Source organism: Diabrotica virgifera, chromosome 7 (assembly GCF_917563875.1).
Source record: "Diabrotica virgifera virgifera chromosome 7, PGI_DIABVI_V3a".
In the NCBI taxonomy this organism is placed as follows: domain Eukaryota; kingdom Metazoa; phylum Arthropoda; class Insecta; order Coleoptera; family Chrysomelidae; genus Diabrotica; species Diabrotica virgifera.
In genome coordinates, this window is record NC_065449.1 from 207,290,370 (window position 1) to 207,314,759 (window position 24,390).

A 24,390-nucleotide genomic window follows, 5' to 3' on the forward strand; every position below is an offset into this window, starting at 1 on the left:
CCCGCGAACTGCAGAGTTTTTATCGGCCGATTGTTTGGTCTGCTTCTTAATCAGTACAGAGGCATGCATATGCGCACATTACACCGATTCAGTAGCGGTCGTTAAAAAAGTTTGATAGGCTTCCCGATTTCATTCAAACTAATTTGTCGGTCAACAGTTTAATCAGTGTTGGCTAACTGGGACTTGCGCACACACGACGATTGTCTATCGGGCGATAGTTTAATTGTTTCCTAGTTTTGGTGTCCAATTACTCGTGCCGCGCGAATATTTTGCGAAAAAATGGCATCGTCTAATTCACAATCGTTAATTGTAGAAACTTGCACGATCTAATAAGCATGACTAGTTCATTGAAGCTGACTAAGATCATCCGATAAAAGGCGAAAAACTTTTTTGGGTAATTTAGAATACATTGTGTAGAATTTTCCACTCAATAATATATCAGTTCGAATTCATCATCAGCATCATCAACAGCTATTCCATCCATCGCCAGAAGGAAGCCTCCCTTAGGTGTATCCATTCATTTCTGTTTGTTGTTTTTTGCATCCATTCGTGACCAGCCATTCACTTGATGTCATCAGTCCATCTTGTTTGATGTCTGTCTCTACTTATTTTGCTTGTCCTTGGTCGCCATTTAAGAATTTGCTTCGTCCAACGGTTGTCTTCCATTCTTCCTATGTGCCCTGCCCAGTTCCATTTTAACATGGCAATCTTCTGGATCACATCTGTTACTTTTGACCGTCGTCATATTTCTTCCACTGTGAATTGGATGCACTCAATACTCTCGGAATCTCTTCTTGGTTTTCCTCCTCCGTTGTATGAGAGCGATAATAACATTTCTGGATAATTTTTGCATTGTGCCACTACTAACTTTAACAGTCAAATAAGAATTTATGACTTTGCAATATCCTATATAGTGGGTGATTTTAATCTGCCAAACATAGTTTGGGAGAATGAAGATCTAGGATCAAGACCAATTGGTAATATTACAGAATCTGTTGAGTGTATGTCAAATTTTATTGCTTATTTTAACTTATTTCAAAATAATACAATATCGAATGTTTTAGGAGATTATTTAGATTTAATATTGTCAAATAATGTTGTAAATGTCAAATGTGTTGATTTTCCATTGTTAAACTGTGATAAGTACCATCCAGCACTTTCTTTCGATATTGATTTTGATAAAACTGAGTTCCTTAAATACGATATATTATTATTATGATTTTAATAGGGCTAATATTTTAATAAACCAATTTTTGGGTAATGTTAACTGGGACAACTTACTCGACAATATTTCAGATGTTAATAAAGCAATATCCAGTTTTTATGATATTTTGTACTGTTGCATAGATTTATTTGTACCAAAACAAAAATGTAAAAGCCCAAAATTTCCAAAATCATATTCAACTGAACTGAAAAATGCTATTCTGAGAAAAAGGTAGCTCATAAAAAATTCAAACAAACTAATAATTTTTCGGACTATAAATTATTCTCAGACATTCGTAAAGAATGCAAAGTCGTAGCTGAGCAATGTAAAAGTCAAACCATAAAAACTTTGGAACAAAACATTACTAATTCCAAAGAATTCTGGAGTTATGTACACAGTAAAAATAAACATTATGACTTACCAAACAACATGACCTATGACAACAATGAGTCAAACAATCCATCAGAAATTTCAAATTTCTTAAAACAGCATTTCTCTGTCATAGATAACAATAACTGTGATATTCCAAGCTTTGATTATAATAAAACAATTAGTTTAAGCAGCTGTGATACTAGTCTAATAGATACTTTTAATAAGTTAGAAAAATTAAATCTAAAACTTAGTTGTGGCCCTGATGAAATTTCACCTTATTTTGTACATAAATGTCGTTTTGTTGTGTCTCCTGTATTACTAAAAATTTTTCGTTTATCATTAAGTACTGGCACTTTCCCAGAAGAGTGGAAAAAAAGTTATATTTCTCCTATTTTTAAGAATGGTAGTAAAACATGTATAGAAAATTACAGACCCATTTCCAAAATTTGAGAGATTCGACTTGCAGAAATGTTTTTTGTGAACAACAAAAGGTAGTCCGGCATATAGGAACATTTTATGAACCTTAAATCAAAAGATTTGTATTGTATCGACCTAGTATTTGGAGGTGTGCAATAAGCTATGAAAAATGAAAACCTCGTAAATAATAATAAACACAACCTCATTTGAGATGAAAAACACAGCTGTGTCTAGGTGCACGCTAACGTGTACGCAAATAAAAAAGTTAGGTACACGCTTAAACGTCATCAAGTCATGATGTCATTAGCTGAAGTAATACGGGGCGATTGATTAGTCTGATAAAGCTCAGTAGATCCGCTATTATAGTAATAGATAGCAATAAAAGTTAGTAACAAAAATTTTAGCAAACTTTGAGCTTCATATTACAAAATTACTAAAATTAGTTAGAATGTTACAGGGCGTTCGATAATATAGTGGTAGACCAAACTTATGGTTTTTAAATGGAACACCCTATATTTTATTTTATGTTTGAAATCTTCGTAACTCCCATATCACAAAAATATAAAGGTTTATTATGTTATACAGGGTATTTACAAAGTTATAACCAATTGTCTATGAAAATCGTAACAAGTTCAACTCCCTGTATAAATAAAAATAAACACCACAGCAAAAATAAACACCAATATAAACTGGTATAATTAACTTACGTATAAAAATTATTTTAGCAGTATTTTGTATATATCATGTTAACTAATATTTATTTTGCTAACCTGAATATATACTTTTATATACATATTATTGTTTTATTACAATTAAGTTTGAAACATCTGAATAGTTTTGCTTCCCTTCCCCTTCCCTTAATAAAAATATTTTCTATCAAACAAACAACAAACACTATACATATCAAAATAGCGTGTACCAAAATATAAAGTCACTGCGCACGCTAAATAATGACGTCGCTGGCTTGATGAAGTTTAATTCGCGTGTACCTAACTTTTTTATTTGCGTACACGTTAGCGTGTACCTAGACACAGCGGAAAAACACGTATATCAAGCATAGATATAATACTCTAGATCAGTGTTTCTCAACCGCCGGTCCATGGACCGGCGCCGGTCCGTGGAAACATTTTGCCAGTCCGCAGAAAATATGTTGCATTTGCAAACCCCTCGCGAATTTCGCGCTCTGATACAGTGACATCCAACAGAAAAAGTTCGTTGGCCTGTGCATTGATGGAGCAGCTAATATGACAGGAAAGCACTGTGGTGTTGCTAAAAAAATTCAAGAAGTTTCGTCCTCAGATCTCATCATTACACATTGTGTCATACATCGTCAACACTTAGCAACGACAAATTTATGTAACCAGGACTAAATGATGTTCTTTTGCGAATTTATAAAAATCGTGAATTTTAATAAGCATAGCGAATTAAATTCAAGATTATTTGCAATACTTTGCCAAGAAGTAGGAGCAGAACATTACTTGTAACTACAACTAATAACTATTACTTCATGCTGAAGTAAGATGGTTGTTTCGGGGCAAAGTATTGACAAAACTATTTGAATTACGAACAGAAGTGAAAATATTTCTAAATAAAAAAAAATCTTCATTATCGAATTATTTTTCCGTTACAGAATGGGTCGCAAAACTTGCCTATCTGAGCGACATTTCTTACGTTAACGATTTAAATTAAAGTCTTCATCTTCGGGGTAGTACAACAGATATATTTAATTTGCACAGCAAAATAGATGCTTTTAAGAAAAAGATTAAGTGTTGGTTAACGCAAGTTAAAATAATTGTCAAATATTCTCCGCTTACTTATATTTTCTAAATACCAAAAAAAAAATTAAATTATATAAAACCAGAGCCGGATTTAAGGCAGTGGGGGCCCCTGGGCAGAATTGGTGTGGGGGCCCCTGGACAAAATTGATGTGGGACCCTACCTCCTACCATTAAAAAATTGTTATAACTATGGTGTACAGCCAAGTATAGAGTTTTCCCTCTTAAAAATTAAAAAAAAAATGTTGATCTACATTTATAAATATATTTTTAAATAATAAAAAATACAAGAGGTGTAACTTGTTACCGTAAAATATTAAAAATAAATATTGTAAAATGTATGGTTAAAGTCTGGGTATTTTTTAGATTTTTGAATTGAAAATTCCTTAATTATGTCTGACATATCTATTTAGTTCCTTTAAGACATCGTTTTTAGTTTAATGCTCATTATAGAGAGATGAAACGCTCTTGGGCCATCATAGACCGAAGGCGATTTTTAATTAACTTTAGTTTTGAGAATGATCACTCTCTACTATAGTTAGAGACAGCAAGGCTGGACTTGCTCTCTAGAATTCATACATACACCATTTTTTCACTTATTCATAAGCTACACTTATATTTTTGATAACAATGTTTTTTCGATAAAATACTTACTTTTTTAGTCGTTTGCAAAAACCGTCTAAAAACGTGTTTTTTTTGTTGAAAAATGAACATATTTACTCGCAAATTTACTGCAAATAACTGAAATAATAACAGACTTCTTCAAAGAAAAGTTTAAAAAAAAAACGGAGATCCACTATATGATCGAATTATACTGAATCAAACGGATACCAGAGAAACAACCCCCTTCAATAGCTGAAATGCAAGAAGCAGTTACCAGAGTGAAAAACAACAAATTACCTGGATTAGACAATATTAGCGCAGAATTAATCAAAGAAGGCGGATACTCCCTATTGAAAGCGATACACAAACTAATAGTGAACATAATATGGAATAATAAACCACTGACACAAGACTGGAATACCGGAGTAATTATTCCACTACATAGAAAGGGAGATCAGCTTCAATGTAAAAACTACCGGACAATAACGCTATGACTGTCGCAATATGCACAATATATGAACAATAAAAATCCTGTCAAATATTGTGTATGAGAGCGATTGACACCATATGAGGAAAAAATAGTTGGGGATATCAATGTGATTTCTGCAGGCAGAAGTCCATAATACATCAGATCTTGGTCTTGAGCCTTGAGGCAAATCTTGGAAAAGGATAGTGAATTTAATATAGACACACATCATCTCTTCATTGATTTTGAGAGTGCCTATGATAGCATCCATCCAGAATTTCTGATCCACGTCCTGAAAGAGTTTAATCTTAGAACTCAACTCATTGATATAGTAAAAGAAACACTTAAGGTACAAATCCAAATTCGAATTCAAACCGCACTAACAGATTCAATCCATGTTAGAACGGGTCTACGATAGGCCCTATCCTGTATTCTATTCAACATCACATTAGAGAAAATAATTAGAGAGTCAAAAGTTAACACCAGAGGAACAATAGTAACAAAAAGTGTACAAATATTGGCATTTGCAAATGATGCTGATGTTCTTTAAAATTTTCAGAAAAAACCGTGAGTCAATGGACTATTATAGGTACCAGTAACAATGAGAGCACACAGCACAATTTTTTTTAATACGCACCTTTTGAATGATTTTAGAAATTAGCATTTAAACTTGTATCCCAATTATTTAACAGTTAAAAATCCAATGTACAACTTAAATATTTTCCGACCTGGCCTGACCATGTTTGTATGAGTAGCATGACTTTATTTAAATTTTTATATTTTAAAAGTCCCCAACCCTCCAAATACTAGATAGGAAACTTCTAGGCTATCACAAAAATAAAGTAAAAACTTACCTTTTTCAACAGGGGTAACAGTACGAAATAATACAAACAGGTGAGTAATATTGCTGATTTACTAGATTATCGTAAATTGTATTACAGCTGACAATTATTATTCTTTCTGCAAGTAGCAACAAAGTCACAAAACAAATGAGTGGTGAGTGGTTTAGTGCCAGATTTTCAGATTTGCTTATGCCACAATTTTTGTCGACGGGATAATTTAAGGTCAAACTCGTAACCAAATTATGACTCAACAAAAAATACTGAATTCCACTTGATTATGTTCTGAGTATTTTGCACTCCATGCAAAAAGGGTATTTAAAAAATATGCATGATGTAGAATGTATGTAGAATATGACTTAGAAGACAAATACATTATTGTAGGCGTAGGAGGCAAGTTTGGCTCAAAAAGTTCACACTTTATAAGTGTGGAGTAAGCAATGTTTTGATCAATGTTATTATACTCAGTGGCGTAGTGCCAAGTCAATATAACGATAAATAAAAAATTATTTTTTTATATACATAATTATGTTTGCATAAAACAAAAATTATTTTATGTGAATAATGTGCTGACTTTTTTATGTTTGGGATTTTGTGGGGGCCCCCGGAATGTGGGGGCCCCGGGCAGCTGCCCAGCCTGCCCTCCCTTAAATCCGGCCCTGTATAAAACGTAATGCAACCATTTGTATCCATTTACAAGCATTGTATGATGGGTTTGAAAAGCATTTTCCCACAGACATCGGTGTACCTACTTGAGAGTAATTTATCGATAATATAACAAATCCTTTCATTTGTAGTGTTAACAAAATGAATCAGGGATACAAAATGGGTAACCGAACCATGAGAATACTTTGCTACGTAGATGATGCAATCTGAATAGCCGAAAACGAAGATGACTTACAACGCCTACTACAAAAATTCAAAATAACCGCCGAAAAGTATAACCTGACACTATCCACAGAGAAAACCCAATCGATGGTAATATCACAGAACCCAATTAGATGTAAATTAGTAGTGGACGACCATATAATCGAACAGGCAATGGATTGTAGATATTTGGGTGTGGAAATATCTAGCGACAGGCATCTGTGGCCAGAAACAAAACAGCAGGCAACGAAAGCAGCGAGAATATCTGATTTCCTGAGGGATATAATCTTACGGAATAAATATATGAGCACCGAAAGCAAAGTCCGCATTTATAAGACATGTGTTAGACCCGCACTGACATACGCAGCTGAGACAATGTGTCGAGACAACCAAGACCAAACAAATAATCAGAAAAACAGAGATGAAAACCCTAAGATCCATAAGAGGTATCACACTCAGAGATAGAATACGAAACGAAGACACATTGAGGGAGCTAGGCGTTCAATACGTAGTGAGATGGACAAGAGCACGACGACGCATGTGGAGAGACCACGTAGATCGGATGGACCCTGAACGTATGGCGCATTGGGCGAAAACACAGAAGCCCAACGCCAAGCGACCCAAAAAACGATGGTACGAGAGCTGGAGCTCCGGATCGCAGCAGAGACTGTAACAGAAGAAACAGAACATAGTCCTATTACAAGAAGAAGAAGAAATCCTCTTATAGAATATGAAAATCTTCAATTAAACAATGAAGGGACACAACATATTTTAAAATTGGGTTCTGATTTGACGTTAAAGGTACATTTTTCGACAATGACATCCAATGAATTTTGGATCAAAATGACAGAAGAATATCCCAGTCTTCACAACCAGGCTATGAAGATGTTGCTCCCTTTTGCCACAACATATTTATGTGAAGCGGGATTTTCGACAATGACGACAACTAAAAACAAAGCGAGGAATCGGTTGTCGATAGACACGTGACTTCGATTAGCACTAACCAATTTACAACCCGAAATAAAAACTTTTATACAGAAGAAACAGACAATCACATTAAACTGTTAAAAATTTTGTGGAAATAGTTTTTGTAATTTTAGTTTTTAATAATAATTTACTAAACATGTAGGTAATATATATTTGAAAAAATTATTGGTCCGCTAAAAATTATCCTAAGTATTACCGGTCCGCTAAAAATTATCCCAAATATTACCGGTCCCTAATAAGAAAAAGGTTGAGAAACACTGCTCTAGATTGCGCCCTGTCATCTTAAAATGGGTGACGGTTGCGACAGAGATAAATGAGCCTATTTGGTCGGTAGTCTCTTTTTAATTTAAGGGGAATATCGACGACGTGACTATCCCACTTTATCGAGTATTATGTATTGACAGTTCGAACGGGAATCGGTCATTTCAAAAACAGCAAAGTCCACAATTTTCAGAAACTAACTTTTTGAGAGGAATAGACTCCTTTAAGATAAACGTTGTGTGTAAAAACGACACCAGTCTAGTAAAAACATTAGGAACAAAACTAAAATATAACTCTGAATTTTGATGTCATCCATTTCATCCATCTTTCAACTATAGTTAGTTTTCTTTGCTCTTCTGTAAAATTAGGAATATGTGACTCGTGTTGTTTTTGAAATGACCGATTCAATTAATAAATCGATAGTACATTATGTTGATATTAATTATTGGTAATTTGTAGGAATATTTAACAATAACTTTATACTATTCTACCATTAACTTATTAAAAAAAAATAACATTGGCTTTTATATTTTTAAAAATCTATAGTAGTCTAGTAAAATAAAATTACACTACATGTAAATCAAAATGTAAATTCGTACAGGTTGAAACAAATTCTATATCAAAGTTTAGGTGGGTGCAAAAGATATTTTCAAGAAAGTATCCAAATCATACAAGGGGATCATTGTTTAAATAATTAAAAAGGGGTCGTTTTTGCAAAAAAATTACTTTTTTAACTGCTGAGGTCATTCAATTACTAATGAAGGTCTATAGGATTGTTTTCTGTAAAGTTGAAGGGTAAATCTTTCACATAAGTCTTACTAAATTACATTTGACCCCCTATTTATTTAAATAATTATTATACATAAAACTTTAAAAACAAATTTGCAAAAAATTATTTTTAGCGTTTTAAATAAGCACTATAAGATATCTTATTTTACAGGATAAGTTGTGCTATGTTATCAGTATTAAGAAAAAAAAATTGGTCGAAAAATATTTAATATTTTTTGAGATATTGAATTTGTTTATTAAATGTTACTATATTTTCAATTGCAAAAACGCGGTTGTTGCCAAAGAAATATTCACCTGTATTAAATCTTATTATCTTTATTTTTATGTATATTTTCGATAAATGTAGTGATAAATTTAAATTTCAATTAAACTGCCCCCTAAAATTGCATTTGAAAATAATTCAAATTTGTTTATAATTTGTTGTTTTAATAACGTCGCGGAGATTAAATATTTTAAAATGCCGTTTCGATAATTGGGTTCCTGGGAATTTTTCACTAATTAACAAATTTTTTTGTCTTTTTTTCCTCTTCTTTTTTTTTCTTGGCATTGTATTACTACGGGCCCTTTTTGGGTTAAGTTTCATTAAGAATGGCAAGTGGAAGAAGGTTTGAAAATGGCAAACAAAAGAATAGAACAGTTGGAAAAAGATAGACGGAGAAATAATATAGTATTAAAGGGCCTAACACTGGATCCTAACGACGGAAAACCAGTAAAGGAGTCGGTAGAACACTTCATAGGAAGAAATCTGAAATTACAGGTCAAACTGAGAGGAGCGGTGAAGATCGGAGACCAAATTTTTGTAGCAGAAATGGAATACCTAACGGATAAGCTAAGTGTACTAAAAAACAAAGGAAAACTGAAGAATCTACAGGGACAAAAGGTGTATATAGAATCAGATTTAACAAGAAAGGAAAGGGAAATACAAGCAACAATTAGGAAAATGGCAAAAGAAGAAAAAGACAAAGGTAATACTACGAAGATAGGATATATGAAACTGGAGATTAATGGGAAGGAGTGGAAATGGGACCATAATAATGAGAAAATTATACAAATTCACAGAAACGTCGGGGAAAGGACCCCAAAAAAGTAATAGAAAATATTAAGACCGGACACACAACAATGACGACCAAGGCAATGAATGGGAAAAGCGATAGGGAAAAAGATGATGCACAGGTAAACAAGGATGAAAATAAAAAGAAGGGGGAAGCTAGATTGCAGAAAAAAGGAGAGATAAAAATTCGAACATGGAATGTGAGAAGCATCAATGGAAAAGAGGAAGAACTGGTAGAAGAAATGATAAAACAAAAAATAGAAATACTAGGAATAACGGAAACGAAAATGAAAGGAAAAGGTCTTAAGAAAATACACAAAGGATATTGGTTACTTTGGGTAGGAGCGGATACAAAAGAGAGAGCAAAAGAAGGAGTCGGGATAATAATTGCACCGAATAGACTACAACAAGTTGTAGAAGAAACATATGTTAACCAGAGAATATTATCGGTGAAAATGAAACTGATGGACGAAGAAATATGGACAATAATAACAGCCTACGGCGTAAATGAAGATGCAAGAAAGGAAGAGAAAGATAAATTTTTCGAGGAGCTCCAAATGCAAATTGATAATGGGGAAGAAAACATAATTGTAATGGGAGATCTAAACGGTAGAGTCGGAAACAACAACAGCGGAATAGAGGAGTGCATGGGAAAAGAAGGAGAAGAAATACTAAACAGAAATGGTGAAAGAATAATAGAAATATGTATGGAGAACAAACTAGTTATAACAAATACAAAATTTAAACATAAAGAAGTACACAAATACACGAGAGTACAAGACAGCAGAAACGAAAAATCAATCATAGATTACTTTTTGGTAAGCAGCAACAAATGGAAAAGAGTACAGGATACGAAAGTGAAAAGAGGCTCAGACATTGGCAGTGACCACCACCTAGTAATAATGAGAATGAGAACAACAGAAGAAAAAGAAGAAAAGAGAAGAAAGGTAGTAAATGAAAAAATAAAAAGTTAGAAATTAAAAGAGAAAAGATATAAGAAGAAATTCCAAGAAAAATTAGATAATACCCTGAAAGGTAGGGCAAAAAATACAAATATAGAAGAAAAATGGGAATATCTAAAAACCAGCATAATCAAAGCAGGTGAGGAAACTTGTGGGAAAGCAAAAATGGCAAATACTAACATCAGGAGAACGGAATGGTGGACGGAAGAAATACGAGAGAAAATAAAGAATAAAAAAGACAAATGGAAGAGATACCTAAGCACAAAACACCCAGAAGATTACGAGGCATATAAAGAAAAAAGGAAAGAGGTTAAAATAGCGGTGAAAGCAGGAAAGGAAAGGTCATGGGAGAGATTTGGACAAAAAATGACAAAAAATTATAGGGAAAACCAAAAACTCTTCTACGGCGCATTAGAATAGAATAGAATAACGGCGCATTAAAACAACTCAGACAAAAGAAAGAGCACACGATGCCGAATATAAAAGACAAGAATGGAAACGTACTAACAGAAGAAAAACAAATAATGGAAAGATGGAGAGAACATTTCAAAGAGCTAACTCATGCAGACACGGACAACACAGGGGGGATACAAGAAAGGAATGAAGAACAACAAGTGGAATCCATAACAAGAGAGGAATTAGAGAAAGCGATTAGAAAGAGTAAAATTGGGCAAAGCACCAGGCAAGGATCATATCACCCCGGAAATGATAAAATTCATGGGGACAGAGGGAATGGATAGCATGAAAGAACTAATGAATGATATCATAAATAGAGCAGAATTACCAAAGGACTGGAAGAAAGACATTATACTACCAATACACAAAAAGGGTAACAAGAGAAACTGTAATAATTACCGAGGTATCACCATATCAAGTATCCCTGGGAAGGTTTTCGCAAGAATAATAGAGACAAGAATAAAAACCCAAATAGAAACAACTATGGAAGACACACAGTGTGGATTCAGGAAGGACAGAAGCACGCAAGACCTAATATTCACATTAAGACAAGTAAGTGAGAAGGTAATCAAGAAGAATAGAGAGATACATATGTGCTTCATTGACCTGGAAAAGGCGTTTGACAGAATCCGAAGAAAGGACGTATGGAAGACACTAAAAGAAAGGGGAGTCGACAGACACATAATAGAAGTAATAAAGGATATGTACAAAAATAATACAAATACAATAAGAGCCAATAACGAGGAATCCAGAAAATTTACTACAAGTCAAGGCGTCAAACAGGGATGCGTACTGAGTCCACTGCTATTCTCAGTGGTACTGGATGAAGCGATAAAGAAAGCCAAGAGAAGAATGAAAAAGCTAACATTAGGATACTGGCAAATGAAACGGACTCAACTATCGGAGCTACTATTTGCAGACGACATGGTATTGATAGCAGAAACCAGAGAAGACTTACAGAACAATCTTGAAATTCTAGAAGAAGAACTATCAAACATAAATATGAAAATTAATACAGAGAAAACAAAAACAATGATAATTTCAAATACGAGGAATACACACGCAATAGAATTAGACGGGAAACAACTAGAGCAAGTGAAATATTTTAAATACCTAGGAGTAATAATAGAAGCAAATGGTAAACAAGACATGGAAATAAACGAGAGAATGGGACGAACAGGAAGCTTATTTAACGCTATGAAAACAACATTTTTGGGGAAAAAAGAGATACCGGAGAAAGTAAAAAAGGCAGTCGTTAAATCAGTAGTTAGACCAACAATCATGTATAGCAGCGAGACATGGACATTGACGGGGAGACAAAAATCCAGAGTCAATGCTATGGAAATGAGATTCCTGAGGAAAATAGCAAACAGAAAGAGGACAGACAAAATACGAAACGAAACAATTAGACAAAACCTAAAACTGGAACCAATCAATGAAAAAATAGTGGAGGGACAACTAAGATGGTTCGGGCACGTGTGTAGAATGTCGAACGAGAGGCTTACAAAACGAGTGTTCGAAACGAGAGTGCAGGGGAAAAACAAAAGAGGAAGACCAAGAGTTATGTGGGTAGATGAAATCAGGAAAGAAGTCGAGAAGAAGGGATTGACATTGGAAAGTGCAAGAAACCTAACGCAAGATCGGAAAGCATGGAGACTACAATGCCAAACTCAACTCCACCAGCCTTACACCTAAAGGTAGAAAGGCTTAGGACTAATTAAGTAAGTAAGAATGGCAAATCTCTAAGTTGTAGATTTTAGACCTAAAAATATCAAGATTGGTCTAAAATCACTTAAATAAAATGTGGCTGCTTACTGAGTTACAGGGTGTTTTATTTAAAAATTTAAAAATTATTTTCACCAAGTACTTTCAAACTATTTGACGTATCCTTATCATACTTTACAGAAAGTGTGGGTACTATACAGTCTACTAAATTGTGATAAATAAAAGTTTCTAGCTACCACCAGAGGCGTACGACAGGGGCCAGTTAATGGTTGACCCTTCCCAAATTCTACGCCACTGAGGGAATTACTATTTTAGCGAAATTTTTAGATTCTCCAATACTTTCTATGTAAATAATATATTCTTTACTGGTAATGATTAAGTCATTAGTTTTCGAGATATTGGACGTTAAAAATGAAACGGCATAGTTATTTTGATTCATTCATTCATTCATTTTAAACTTCCAATATCTCTCAAACTGATGACTTTATCAATACCAATAAAGTTATTTACATACAAAGTATTGGAGAATCGAAAAATTTCGCTACAATAGTAATTCACTCAGTGGCGTAGAATTTGGGAAGGGTCAATCATTCACTATCCCCTGTCGTACGTCTCTGGCACTAGCTAGAAACGTTTATTAATCACAATTTAATAGGGTGTATAATAGCCACCCTTTCTGCCAAGTATGATAAGGATACGTCAAATAGTTTTAAAGTACTTGGTAACAATAATTTTTAAATTTTTAAATAAAACACCCTGTAACTCAGTAAGTAGCCACATTTTATTTAAAAGATTTTAGTTAAATCTTAATATTTTTAGGTCTAGAATCTACAACTCAGAGATTCGACATTCTTAATAAAATTAACCCTAAAAGGGCCCGTAGTAATATAACTCGAAGAAGAAAAAGAAGAAGAAAAAACGACAAAAAAATTTTGTTAATTAGTAAAAAAATCCCAGGAACCCAATGATCGAAACGGCATTTCAAAATACTTAATCCCCGCGACGTTATTAAAAAAACAAATTATAAACAAATTTGAATAATTTTTAAATGCCATTTTAGGGGGGAGTTTAACTGAAATTTGAATTTATCAATACATTTATCGAAAATATACATAAAAATAAAAATATTGATATCTTAAGCAGGTGAATATTTCTTTGGTAACAACCGCGTTTTTGCAATTGAAAATATAGTAACGTTTAATAAACAAATTCAATATCTCAAAAACTATTAAATATTTTTCGACCAATTTTTTTTTTGCTTGATACTGGTAACATAGCGCAACTTAGTCTGTAAAATAAGATATTTTATAGTGTTTATTTAAAACGCTAAAAATAATTTTTTGCAAATTTTTTTTTAAAGTTTTATATATAATTATTTAAATAAATAGGGGGTCAAATTTAATTTAGTAAGTCTTATGAGAAATATTTACTCTTCAACTTTGCAGAACAAAATCCTATAGACCTTCGTTGGTAATTGAATGACCTCAGCAGTTAAAAAAGTAATTTTTTTGCAAAAATGACCACTTTTTAATTATTTAAACAATGATCCCCTTGTATGATTTGGATACTTTCTTGAAAATATCTTTTGTACCCACCTAAACTTTGATATAAAATTTGTGTAAACCTGTACGAATTTACATATTGACTTTTTTTTATTTTATTAGGCTATAGGTACCTACACAGTTTTTCTTATTTGTTATATATTTCTTTGCATAGATTTACTTTAGAGATGTAATAATGTCTAATAAACGCAATATTGATTAAATTAAAAATAAAAAAGTAAAGATTGGTACGGGATTCGAACCCCGATTATCCGCGTCCAAAGACCAAAGACCAGTTCCCGTCGCCACCCGCTCGAACTGTCAAAACATTTAAATAATACTCGATAGAGTAGGATAGCGACGTCGTCGATACTCCCCTTGAATTAGAAAGAGACTACCGACCTAATAGGCTCATTTTTCTCTGTCGCAACCGTCACCCATTTCAAGATGGCAGGGCGCAATCTAGAGTATTATATATCTATGATATCAAGATATATGAGGTTATCATAGTTACTTGGGCAAAGGCTCTATTCGCTCTGACCGTTAACAAAGTGTCAAAGCAAAATCGACCGACCTGCTCATGGTGGCGGTTTTTTGAAATTTTATCAGGACGCTTTGTGTATGTTTAAATGAGACATTTAAAAAAAAATGCAGTGTCACGCTAGTGATATTATGTATTAATATAAACAGAAAATAAAAACGCACTTAATCTGATATAAATTCTTCTATTTCCAATATTGATTATCAGTTTGATTTTGTATACATAACCTCACTATCGCAGTTTATGTCAATAAATCTTTATTAACGAAAAAGAAAATATTTTTGTTGCACTATAAATTACAGTATAAATTAATAACTAATGAATTCTAACAATTGTATTCGATTATCACTGCAAAATAAAATATTCAAGTTTAACAAAATAATCCCATAAGACTCAATGTTAAAACGTCCTGACAAAATCTGACAGCGTGTCACGTGACTGTAAGTAGAGGGGAGACGCACGGAGCCAATATACTGCAAGGATATTTACGTGTTTTTCATAGTTAATATTTGTATTTCCAATTTAATAGCAACATTTAACACTTTTAGTTCTGTGCCAATATTTGTCTCAATGTGCTCGAATTAAAAATACGTAACGTAATTTTTGTTTTTAGGTTATATTATGCAGAAAATCAGTTTTTTGCCTCTCCTGTAAAACTGTAATTTAATGAGATTCGAGGTTTTCACACTAAGCGATCGATATATGGAAACAAAAGAACAAGGTTTGTGGCACAGGCGTTACAACTGAGTTGTATAGAAGTTTTGGAGAACATTGAGACGTTGTAAAATTCGTTAAGGTAGCACGTCTTATGCTGGCCACTCACTTACGGATATCGAAGAGGCCGAGCGACTGACAGGCGGTTAATTGAAGCCAAAATCACCACATACACGCAGTTTTCGTAAAGGCGTTGGCACGCTCGATCACAAAACTGCTTGTGTGTGGCGTCTCAACTGCAGTTCATTAACTTAACTACTCAAATAACGGCCTTCAGTCCTGGCCTGCATGCCATGACCTCTTCGATAAAAACGCACTTAATCTGATATAAATTCTTCTATTTCCAATATTGATTATCAGTTTGATTTTGTATACATAACCTCACTATCGCAGTTTATGTCAATAAATCTTTATTAACGAAAAAGAAAATATTTTTGTTGCACTATAAATTACAGTATAAATTAATAACTAATGAATTCTAACAATTGTATTCGGTTATTATCACTACAAAATAAAATATTCAAGTTTAACAAAATAATCCCATAATACTCAATGTTAAAACGTCCTGACAAAATCTGACAGCGTGTCACGTGACTGTAAGTAGAGGGGAGACGCACGGAGCCAATATACTGCAAGGATATTTACGTGTTTTTCATAGTTAATATTTGTATTTCCAATTTAATAGCAACATTTAACACTTTTAGCTCTGTGCCAATATTTGTCTCAATGTGCTCGAATTAAAAATACGTAACGTAATTTTTGTTTTTAGGTTATATTATGCAGAAAATCAGTTTTTTGCCTCTCCTGTAAAATTGTAATTTAATGAGATACGAGGTTTTCACACTAAGCCATCGATATATGGAAACAAAAGAACAAGGTTTGTGGCACAGGCGTTACAACTGAGTTGTATAGAAGTTACTCACTTACGGATATCGAAGAGGCCGAGCGACTGACAGGCGGTTAATTGAAGCCAAAATCACCACAAACACGCAGTTTTCGTAAAGGCGTTGGCACGCTCGATCACAAAACTGCATGTGTGTGGCGTCCCAACTGCAGTTCATTAACTTAACTATTTAAATAACGGCCTTCAGTCCTGGCCTGCATGCCATGACCTCTTCGATATCCGTATCATGCATAATGCTGGCCACTCACTTACGGATATCGAAGAGGTCATGGCATGCAGGCCAGGACTGAAGGCCGTTATTTAAATAGTTAAGTTAATGAACTGCAGTTGAGACGCCACACACAAGCAGTTTTGTGATCGAGCGTGCCAACGCCTTTACGAAAACTGCGTGTATGTGGTGATTTTGGCTTCAATTAACCGCCTGTCAGTCGCCCGGCCTCTTCGATATCCGTAAGTGAGTGGCCAGCATTAGATGGATAGTTTGATTCAAGAGGGCTGATAGAACAACGAGCAAGAGGAAAACCGAGACTTAGGTACCAAGAAAACTTGGAAAATTATTTAAAATCTATAGGGGAGTGCATTTAGATTTTCACTTCGGAAAAAATCAAACAAGATAAAACTTTCTGTAATTTCATTAAGAAATGTTTAATAATCAACATATCAAAAAGTTCTACTCGAGAAGTGGGTGCTTCATTTTTTATTAAACAAATGAACAGCGAAGTTAGATATTTTTTTAAATAACTCCGAAAATATAATTTTTAGAAAAAAACTGACTTGACCATTGAAAAATTGAGAAAATTTTACAAAAAAACCTTATATAAAGATTTTTCTAAAATTAAATCTCTAGCTTCTGTAATTTTTTATTTATAACGCTAAAGTCACCCTTCTCACACACATTGGCGCACTGTAAACTAGCGTTGGAAGAAGTGCACGGTTGAGTTTTTTTAATGTAATTCTTTAACTAATGGATCAAAAGAAATTTTACAAATTGGACATGAAAGAAGATCAAATAAGCTATCTTATGGTTGTAATAAAAAGAAATAAAATGTATGGACATAAGTACGGTGTGGGCGGAAAGTGAGCCTAACATGAATTTTGTTTAAAAATGATTTAAAAATGTGTAACTAATACAATTTTACTTATAAAACTCTCAAATTTGCATAACTTACCTCTCAATAATCTTACTAAACGATGTTTTGTTCAAAAAAAATCTCAAAAATTTAATTCAAATAATACGATGTCTCAAAAAATGTAATTTTTGAAAACTTCGTAGTTTTACAGAATTCCCACCACTTTAAGACGGTATTACTCAAGTTTGAATAAATCTAATACAATTTTTTTGATACTTTTTTAAAGCTTAGGATATAGTCTTAAAAAAACACTGAATTATTTTAGTTTAAAAGTGAAATAAACAATTTCTTTTTGAGAAAACTAAGAAAGATAACAAAAATGTAATACAAAAACCGAAAATTACCAGATGAAAAAATGTATATACAGAGTGATCAAAACTTTTTTGTGTAAAACTTACCTAAAATACATTTAATAATAAGCTTCAACAATAATAAATGTTTAACAAAAAAAAATTTTTTTTAGCTCTTATACAGTATGTCTGAGTAACTTGGAACCTATTGATAACTTTTTTAATATCAGTTTTACGGAAAAAAGTTATTCTTTATAAAATACTCTGCATCGTATATAACATAAGATGCAACCATCAAATATCAAATTTTGTTAATTTTGTACGAGGTATGTCAAAAAATATGAATTTCACTCAAGAGTAAAGTACCTTTATATTTCACAATATAAAAAATTTTTATAATGAAAAGTTGTTTGGAATTAAAAATTATGTTCCAATATCTAATTATATCCTTCTAATCGAACATTTGTTTTTTTTTTAATATTGTTTCCAATTAATTATACCCAACATCATTAAATTTTCACTTATTATTTATGATAACTGTTTCATTATTAATTTTATGAAGAAAGTTATTCGTCATAAATAGCTGTGCATGGTCTAACACTTAATATGCAAATATAAAATATTATATTTTATCAATATTATACGAGGTATGTAAAAAAAATATATTTCGCGCAATAAATATGTATCTTTATAGTTCACAATATTTCGATTAGAAGAGTGTAATTGCATATTGACACATCGTTTTTAATTCTGAACAACTTTCCATAATAACAATTTTCAGTATTATGAAAAATATAGGTATTTTACTCATAACTGAAATTTGTTTGATTGGATTCTACTTCTTTTTCATTTAAATATCCGCCATTTTGGATCCGCCATTTTGAAATTTAAATTTTTAATCTTTAATTCAGGTTCAACAACCTGTTAAAAATAAAGACAATAAATGTTTTAGAAAAATGTTCTTTTTAGAAAATCCGCATTTTGGATCCGCCATTTTATAGTTTATAATGTTAACATTTAAGTTAGGTTTATCAAAGCTCTCAAAAATAAATATACATATGTAGAAATAAATACATTTTGTAAAGAAATTAATATTTTACAACTATTTTTTAAGTTATCCGCCATTTTGGATCTGCCATTTTATAATTTAAATTATCAAAATTTGATTCAGGTTCAGCAACCTCTCAAAAATATCCACATATATGTAAACAAACACGTTTTATAAAAAAAATTCGGATTTTACAACTACTTTTTAAGGATTTTTAGGAAAAAATCCGCCATTTTGAATCCGCCATTTTGAATTTGCAAATTGTAATGTCAGATTCGGGTTCAGCATAATCAAAACTAAAATAAAAACATTTTTTATCAAAATAAAATGTTGAATTCACCCATATTCTTAACATTATTTATACAAAACAATTGTTATTGTTTAAACAATTAATAAACAATTAGCGGCGAAATTTGTGAGTAGAACTTTTTACTTTAACATATTTATAAACTAACAAAAAAGTTTTAGAAAAATATTTCTTGTTTGATTTTTTCCGAAACATTGTATCTTTTCATTCTAATTGCACTCCCCTACTATTGGAATTAGAACACGGAGAAGAGTTGCCAGAGACAGGGGCGAATGAAGGATTGTTCTGAAGAAGACTTTGGCTCATAAAGAGCTGTAACCCCACTGATGATGATGATGATGAAAAGGCTGGCCTGGTGTATTAGGAGACCAAAGGTTACAAAACTAAAGTTTAAATGTAATCTAACCGTTAAATGTTCTTGTATGCATAATATTTTATCAATAAAATATATAAGCTACAGATAGATGGAAGAATGCCGATTAAAAATTAAGATCTATAAAGTAACAGCCAAAATTGTGATGTGTGGTCAAAAAAGACCTCGGCCAGTGCGATGAAGGTTAATAGACCAGGGGAGAAAAATAAATATGAGCGATTTCAGGGTAAAAATCAATACAGGTATTTGAAGGTGCTAAATCATAGGGGGATACAGTTAATTAGAAATACATACAGAGGTACTCGTAAATCGACATCATTTTTTTATAAACAAAGGCCCAAGTCAGAATATATTGGTTTTTGCCTATAGCATTTTTAGTATCATATTTACAGCAAAAGTTGTATTATGAGAGTTGTGTATCATGAAAAAACGAAGAATTTGAATTTTTATAAGTTAAAATCCATAAAGAATTACCCTAGATAATTGCAAAAACCCACGTTTTTTGCACTATTTTTTAAATGTTAATAACTTTTACCAAATAGGCCGTAATGACCTTATTATAATTTGATCATGAGGTAATTACGTGCCTTTATTAGTGTACAAAATTTCAAGAAGATCTGTTTGTTAGTATACGAGTTATGTTAAATGTTTAGCCCAGACATCGAATATTTAAACAATCATTGCTGCCCAAGAAGTACTTTCAGAGCTCTTTGGCAAAGTGCAATAAGTTTTTAAAGAATCAAAGTACTAAGAAAGTCCGTTCGCTAAACTCAGACTCAACTGGCTAGTGATTTAAGCTAGTAATTTTGCCAATTTGATAAAATTGGCAAAAAAATAATTAAAAATACAAAAATAGACGGTTTAGTTTTGATTTAAATCTGTCTCCTGCCATCCCCCGATAGCGCTATTTCTAGGTCTACCTTTTGTCAAGGAGGCTATGCAAGAAGACAAATTTAAATCAAAACTTCCGTAGTTCTCGGTATACAATAAAACTATTTATACCGGAGTAACGTTAGAACGCCCTCTAACGGGGAATAAGTGAAATAAATGGCGACTCGATTCTAGTTTTCTGTTGACCTAGATATCAAAATATCAACAGGCACCGCTGGGAAATATTCCAAAAATGCGGTTCAGAGAAACTATATGAAACGAGTCTTTGTACTCTTATACAGAGTATGGCATTAGTAAAAATACAAAAATAGACGGTTTAGTTTTGATTTAAATCTGTCTCCTGCCGTCTATTTTTGTATTTTTACTAATGCCATACTCTGTATAAGAGTACAAAGACTCGTTTCATATAGTTTCTCTGAACCGCATTTTTGGAATATTTCCCAGCGGTGCCTGTTGATATTTTGATATCTAGGTCAACAGAAAACTAGAATCGAGTCGCCATTTATTTCACTTATTCCCCGTTAGAGGGCGTTCTAACCTTACTCCGGTATAAATAGTTTTATTGTATACCGAGAACTACGGAAGTTTTGATTTAAATTTGTCTTCTTGCATAGCCTCCTTGACAAAAGGTAGACCTAGAAATAGCGCTATCGGGGGATGGCAGGAGACAGATTTAAATCAAAACTAAACCGTCTATTTTTGTATTTTTACTAATGCCATACTCTGTATAAGAGTACAAAGACTCGTTTCATATAGTTTCTCTGAACCGCATTTTTGGAATATTTCCCAGCGGTGCCTGTTGATATTTTGATATCTAGGTCAACAGAAAACTAGAATCGAGTCGCCATTTATTTCAAAAAAATAATTACTAAATATGTAGTTAATAATTACTAAATATTTAGTAATTTTGCAAATTTAGTCAAAATTGGCAAAAAACAAAAAACTTACGTACTAAAATCATTAGCCATTTGTGTCTGAGTTTAGTGAACCGACTATATTTGTTTTTTAAATGTTGTTAAACAAGTCGATAAAAAAATGGTGAGTTTTTTCCTTATAAACAATAAGAATATCTTTGTCGTTTTTTACGATAAATAATTATAATTAGTTGTATCAAAAAACTGGTGAAAAAACACACATTAAAAAAGAAATAACTTTCTAGGACCAATAATAGCCAAGTTATACTTTTTTTTTTTGAAAAATCACATCTCTATTGTGTATCAGTATTAAGAGTTGAAGTTTTTACAGAATGTTAGTAAATATCTACAGGGTGTAACAAAAATACAGGTCATAAATTTAATCACATATTCTGGGACCAAAAATGGTTCGATTGAACCTAACTTACCTTAGTACAAATGTGCACATAAAAAAAGTTACAGCACTTTGAAGTTACAAAATGAAAATCGATTTTTCCAATATATCGAAAACTATTAGAGATCTTTTATTGAAAATAGACATGTGGCATTCTTATGGTAGTAGTATCTTAAGAAAAAAATATAGTGAAATTTGGACACCCCATAAAAATTTTATGGGGGTTTTGTTCCTTTAAACCTCCCAAAATTTTGTGTACGTTCCAATTTAATTATTATTGTAGTACCATTAGTTAAACACAATATTTTAAAAACTTTTTTGCCTCTTAGTACTTTTTCGAAAAGTCAGTTTTTATCGAGATATTTTGAATATTTGTCAAATCCACCACATATTTTTGTATATGGCTAGTATTATTATGGAGACTTGGTAATAATATGAAAATTTATTTATGATTTACATTTTTAGGTGTATTTTGAATCATATTAAAAAAGAAGTAATATCTCGATAAAAAGTGCCTTCTCGAAAAAATACAAGGGGGCAAAAAAGTTTTAAAAACAGTGTGTTTAACTAATGGTACCGCAGTAAAAGTTTAATTGGAATATACACAAACATTTGGGGGGTTTAAAGGAACAAAACCCCCATAAAAATTTTATGTAAACATATTAAAAAAAAAAAGAAACCACAACTCGATAAAAACTGCCTTATCGAAAAAATTCTAAGAGGCAAAATGTTTTAAAAATATTGAATTTAACTAATGGTACCACAACAATAATTTAATTGGAACGTACACAAAAGTTTGGGGGGGTTTAACGGAACAAAACCCCCATACCATTTTTATGGGGTGCACAAATTTCACTATGATTCTTTTTTAAGATGTTCCTGCCATAAGAATGCCACATGTCCATTTTCAATAAAAAATCTCTAATAGTTTTCGATATATTCAAAAAAATCGATTTTCATTTTGTAACTTCAAAGGGCTGTAACTTTTTTTATGTGCATATTTGTACTAAGGTAAATTAGGTTCATTCGAACTATTTTTGGACTCAGAATATGTGATTCAATTTATGACCTGTATTTTCGTTACACCCTGTATATTTTATATTGCAATTAGTAAGTACAAAATATCTTCTATTTAAAACGAGTAATAACCCTTTGAATTGAAGTTACTCTCGCTAACTGAGCTGGGACCGTGTAATATTGAAGAATGTCGGAGTTCAGTTTTGCACGTCGAGATTTTGATATTAAAGGTTCAATTTGGAGCCCTTGAAAAATTTTACAACATCTCAGCTTCCAGAGAAAGTAGAGCCATCATTTTTTTTTTAAATTGGGGTAACTCGACGAAAGAATAACAACTAGCTAATTTTCATTGACCGGAAAAATCGGAAAATTGTGGAAAATGGACTTTTTTATTCAACATTCATTTACAATGTTAACACTAATATATTTTGATAAATATTTTCATAAAATATTATATATTTGTGAATAAGTATTAAAATATAATTATAGTATATATTTGTTTATATACAGGGTGGTTCATTTTATTCGCCTCAGTGTCTGTACGGAAAACGATTTGATTTAAAAAAAATTCTTTATAGGAATATACAGGGCCAATACCACTACAATCTAAAAATGATGTCAATTATCCAGGGTGCTTCAAAAAAAAGTGGTATATCAAAGATATATTTTTTTATGGAACACTCTACACCTGATGAAATTTTTGAATTGCCCTTAAAAATAAACTAGACTAAACCTAAGTACAGGGTATTTTGATTTATTTCAATTTAAAAAAAAATGTAATGTTTTAGAAAAAAATAAATATTTATGGATCTAAGAATCGGTGACAAATTTTTTCTTGGATCTTCATAAATATATCCCGCATATTTAAACATACGATTAAAAGTTAATTGAAAAAAAAAACATTCTCAAATTGAACAAAAATTTTTATAGATTATAATTATTGATCTTCATTAATTCTACACAGTTTTTGTATGGGTTCATTAATTTCTTCAACATTATCCATAATTTCTTGAAATAAATCAATTGTACCGAGCTTTCCATAAATTGCAAAGATGACACTGATGAAAAAAGATGCTACAACCTTTTGACAGTTATTATAGATGACGAAAGTGAAGTTAGAGAAGATTTATTTTAAATATTTAGGGATAATGTTGAAGAAATTAATGAACCTGTACATAAACTGTGTAGAATTAACGAAGATCAATAATTATAATCTATACATAGGTACATTTTTTTTTCAATTTGAGAATGTTTTTGTTTTCAATTAATTTTTAAATCTAAAAATGTACGATTAAGTAATTATAAATTTTGTTACAATAAACATCTGCTTAAATATGCTGAATAATCTATTACGAAGACCCAAGAAAAAATTTGTCATTGTTCTGTAACTTTTTTTACGCATTTATAGGTACTTATATGCAATGGTACATTATTAGAAATAGGAGTCAATTACCTTTAAAATAGTCTATTGCATAAGGTTGCTTGACTATTTTGAAGCAAGTTCTGCTTTTCCAAGGTTTTATACTTTTAATGATTTTTGATATGTTTTATG

General features: G+C 32.0%; 1 protein-coding gene across 14 annotated transcripts in view; it reads right to left on the reverse strand.

Moving 5' to 3' along the window:
* Positions 1–24,390, reverse strand: part of LOC114326241 (zinc finger protein 239-like) — an 88,615-nt gene that overhangs the window by 61,471 nt on the left and 2,754 nt on the right. The gene's annotated exons all lie outside the window — the stretch shown is intronic.